General features: G+C 40.6%; 1 long non-coding RNA gene across 1 annotated transcript; it reads left to right on the top strand.

Moving 5' to 3' along the window:
- The first annotated feature begins 2,842 nt into the window (after positions 1–2,842).
- On the top strand, positions 2,843–4,505 carry LOC311517168. The gene is made up of 3 exons (XR_014710621.1): positions 2,843–2,939; positions 3,923–4,050; positions 4,292–4,505. It is a non-coding gene; the product is annotated as an uncharacterized lncRNA (long non-coding RNA).
- Positions 4,506–5,012: the final 507 nt, after the last annotated feature.

Here is a 5,012-nt window from a genome sequence, read left to right as displayed (position 1 = left end):
TGCTGGTAATAGCTCACCTTACCTGATCACTCTCGTTACAGTGTGTATGGTAACACCCATTATTTCATGTTCTCTGTGTATATAAAATCTCCCTACTGTATTTTCCACTGTATGCATCCGATGAAGTGAGCTGTAGCTCACGAAAGCTTATGCTCAAATAAATTTGTTAGTCTCTAAGGTGCCACAAATACTCCGTTTCTTTTTGCAGATACAGACTGACATGGCTGCTACTCTGAAACCCGCTTTAATGAGCTCCCTAGTTAGCTGCTGCACTGCTTACTTTAGTTTGGGTTATCACAAGCTGTTTTTATTATATATCTATGTAAAAATGACTTGGCCTAGAACTCATTTGTCTAACTGAGAAATGCCTTTCAATATTGAGTGAGGGATGGGTGTGGTACAGTTAGACAAACAAGAGTTCTAGGCCAAGTCATTTTTCAGATTTTATGAGCCAGAAAAAAAAAACCTGAAAATTTTACCTGAAATTAACTTTTAAATTTTTTCTAAACACCATCAGTTAATATTGTTTTCTGATTTTTAATCAAACTAACCAGAAAAAATTCTTCCTTTGGATGAGATGCAACATGCAAAGTTTCAGAAGATTGGTTTCTTTGGGGGGAAGAGTTAAAAAAGAAAATCAGGTTTATAATGGGAAATAGGTAGTTAAGTAGTATTTTTCCCACTTCACCCATGGGGAAACTGAGGCAGATATCTCCAGTGAACTGCCTAAGGGGGCCAGAGGGAGTCAGTGTCAAATAGGACTAGAACTCACCAGTGCTTGACTGCCATATCTACTAGATCAGACCTCCCGCCCAAGAGAAAGAAGGAGGAAAACAGACAATACAGTTGAGCAAGATTATCTGAAAGATCAAGCAACATATTAAGGAAAGGACCACATTATATCAATTACAGCATGTATACACAGATTCCTGTATGGTAGGCACACAAGCAGACATTCTCTTTATTAGTAGTATCTTGCTGCTCTGTCTCTCCATTGAAAACAAAATATGTCAATGGAATTTTTCATCCTAATTAGGTTTCATAATAGTGTAAAGAACTGCCTGATGAGTATATGCACCACTACCCTCTACTGGATAGAATCAGAATGGCTGAGCTGTGTCTTGGAGGCCCTACATTCCTAACAGGTAGCCAAAAGTTCTTCAATTTAGGGGGTATGGGTATGAATTCTATTCGTGCTGCCACCAGGGCTTTCTTTGTACAGCACAGTGAAAACTTCAAAGCCTTAGGAGTCCTCAGATTTGTTAACAAAAGCAATATTTAATGTTTCACCCCTGAACTATAAAAGAGTGACTGAATACATACGTTAAGGCCCTCATCCTTGCCTTAGGCTTTAACATTTGCAAGTAGTCATTATCTAACTGATCATGCCTTTTAAACAGATCTTATTGCTTTATAAATTGTTAGCTACAAAACACATTAAACATTGTTTAAAATACAAAGCATACTGTTAATATGAATGATGCTGAAGTTTTATCAATTTAAAAGTATACAAAAATACAATTCTTTCAGACTTACCATAGTGTGATTAAAGCAGGCGGTCAGAACTAACACTAAATACACTCATTTGTTCTACATCCCATATTTTAAACTGATGAATTGTAGGTCATTGGCACTAAGGGGAGCCCATACCGCTGTTTGATTAAAGGGATTAGCAGCTAAAATTAGATAAGTGGGAATGAAAATAAATATCTCATCGGCCAATTCTTGAGAGGAAAATGAGAGCTTAGTAGGAAAATGGTAAATTACTATATATGACATGATATGTAATGTATTCAACAGATGCTAAAGATCGACTCTTCACATGGATATTAGTTTGCTGCTGAGTCCTGATATGATAAAACTGCAAAATCAGGATGGGTTGTTTTCCCTCAATGAAGATAAAAGATCAAAACAAACAAGTTCATATCTGAGACATCTATTAATCCCCTGCATAAATAACAGTTGGCTGCTTCATTTATAAGAGGGCTTAGTGGGCCTTGATCATTTATAAACTTAATGCTACAGTTTATTCAAATATTCTATGAGAGCAACTGAAAAATATCAGAAGCATATTTGTGTGTTGGTGTTACACAGTAAATTAAGAAATGAAAACAAAACTCAAAATATATCATCCTGGAAGCCCACTTCAGAGAGCTCAAGGTACCAACACCCTGATGACCCAAGTTCTAGCACATTGTAATTTCTGCTTCTTCTCAGATGGCGGAAGCCAGTTCCAGGAAGGTGACTGGTACAGGGTCAGAGAGAGGTCGGGAGTATTTATTAATCCCTGCCCCGCCCCCTCCCCCTGCCCCAGCCTGAACATAGTTGAGAGTTTCATTCTCCTGTCCTGCTCTAAGCAGGTATTTTTGCAGACTTTATGTTGGAGCCTGGTGGAGCAGGACCAGAGAGCCCTGAAGGGATGCCAGGCAGGAAGTAGTGAAATTGTCTGGCAGAGCCAAAAGCCCCACCTTTAGGGAGTCAAGATCTAGAACAAGGACAGAATCCAGCTTGATGAAAGATAAACAGGGCTGTTTCAAAAGTGCTGCCAAATCTGCAGTTTAGGAGACCTCACCAAGGTTAGCTGGATGTTTACCGCTCATGCTCTGGGTGCTGAGTATATGCTACTTTATGGTTGGCTGAAAACTCTGAGGAGGGGTTAATTAATAACCTGAACCCTCTGGGGAAAGGCATCTCCCCTTTACTGCTCTGGCTGGGGAGTGATGTAAATTACCCGTTCTGTTTAAACAAGAGACTTTCATCGACTGTTCCCCTAGTTTCCTCCACAAACACATGCATCCATTCTAGACACATTACTTATTCTCTCCCCCGCATGAGACTCAGACAACGGTTTGCATGGTGTAGGTGTTTGGAGCATGGGGAGAAAGGTCATTCGCTGAATTAATTGTGGCCTTGCAGATGCAGGCAGACTACAGCTGGTGGTAAGATTAGTCTGAACTGGCCCTGTTTATAAATGTGAGTCATTATCATTCTCTGGCTGGGAGGGAGCTGACTTTTGTAAGTTACCTGAAAATTAGTAGAGAGAAGGGGAGCATGTGGGCAACAGTGCAGGAGGAGCACTGAAAAGGACCCCCTGGATGTGCAAAGATTTTTAGTTTTGAAAGCAGGTATCTTATCATTGCATGACAGCCTATAACTCCGGGGGAAATGAATAAATGACATACAGTCCAGTCTCTCAATATGCTACATAAATGGACAGTAGAGAAATTGCCTTGCCCCACAATAGTTCTCCCACTCCCTCAAAATTAGGTGTGATTTGCTAGTCACTTGTGGTGTACTGAACATGAGGTACAAAATATAGCTATTCTAAAATTACCACTACAGCACTATGACTATAAAGAAAAAGTGCAGAATTCAGAGGAAAAGGAAGGGCTTATATGGTTGCTGGGGAAAATCTCGTAAGTCTGGTGGGAGGTGTGTGATGAGCATGTGATGCCCATGAAAGGGGTCAATCATCTCTCAGCAGTTGCTAGCTAAATGTCCTGTATTCTCAGGGTATGCTCAGTGAATGAGAAGGAAACATGTCATCAGAACCAATCTTATGTTTCACTGGTTGAGTATGTTATCAGTTATTGGGGTTGGAATGCCCTGGGAAGCAAAGATGAGACCTGGCTTTAGTCACAGAGTTTGAATTAATCTTTCTCACTAAAGCAGTTGTTGTTCCTCTGGAATCTGAAATGTTATTACCCTAAGCACAGCAGTGTACAATGCTCTGAGACATGTTTCTAAATGTCTCTTTGTGGAGTGAAATGACTTTTTAAAAATAGGTATTTGAAACTAATTTGGGTGGGGAGTGGGAAGCATTTCAAATCAAAAGCATTTCCAGTAATACTCATTTAGCACTTTTCAGCTATTGGACTCAAGGCAGGTCACAATAATTGGTATCTTTATCCCCATTTTACAGATAAGGCAACTGAGGAATTTAACGAGGAATTTAACGAGGAATTTAAGTGACTGGTCCAAAAGTAAATCAGTGCCAAATCTGGGAACAGAACCACGGTTTTCTGCCTCCTGGTCCCATACCCATATCAGGTGGGTCACACAGTCTCTAAAGAATTACCTACCTCTGTCTGACAATAATTCAGCCCCCAGTAATAGAGTTCTGTCATTTAAAAAAACCACACACACTCTCCACTGTTTACCAGAAGGGTCCTGTCACTACCTAATGCTATGGAATTAAAACTAAGTGCATTGCAAGTTTCCCCATTCAGCACCCTTGTAACCAGGGCATTCTGGAAATAGTGTGTAAATTAACAGTGCTGTTTTTGTTTAGTTTCCAGGAAATTGCAGCACAAATCGACCTACATTACAGTGCTTCTCCTTGAATGTTCTTCAGAAATGCTCTAGCTCTTTACAGAACATATGACTTCATAAAGTCCCAGGAGTGCCTTCGCAACACCATGAACGCATGGAGCAGTGGCCAAATCGTGAATTATGATTCCATCTCAGCGTATATGCTTGGATAATTTTCTCGTTTTTCTTCTGCTTATCCCCAGAATTCATAATAAGAGAAAATATGTTGCTGTATCATAAAAAGCTGCAGTGCAGTAGAAGTACTGAAGAAAAGATTTAACACTGCCTTGTAGCTATCACAATATGGCTTGTTAATTTTAAAGATTCTTTTCCTCTTTTTTGGCACAGCTGCTTACAGGCTCAGACAGTGATCTTAATGTAATATATGTAGAATATGAAATGGGGCCCAGATTCACCAACCTGCTCTGCTCCCTTTGCTCCACTCCAGAGATACAAAGGGATCATAGAGCCATGTATTTTCCATATTCGGGGTTCCCCTGACATAGAGTCCCCAGCAGACATCAAGCTAGCATAGCACCCCCCTCCCACGTTATACTCTCTGTGTCCCATTTCAGGGTGCAATCCAGACCAGTGAGGGGCTCTGTCACCTCTGCCTTGCAACCTGGGTGCTTCACAATGCTTTGCTGCTGTAGCTCCCAACGTGGGCTCCTCACAGACAGCCTCACAGCATGCAGGTCACA

The sequence above is a fragment of the Lepidochelys olivacea genome, assembly GCF_965140295.1.
Source record: "Lepidochelys olivacea isolate rLepOli2 genome assembly, chromosome: 2".
Lineage (NCBI taxonomy): Eukaryota > Metazoa > Chordata > Testudines > Cheloniidae > Lepidochelys > Lepidochelys olivacea.
Note: the sequence above shows the minus strand (reverse complement) of the source record. Positions and strands in the feature narration are given on the sequence as shown.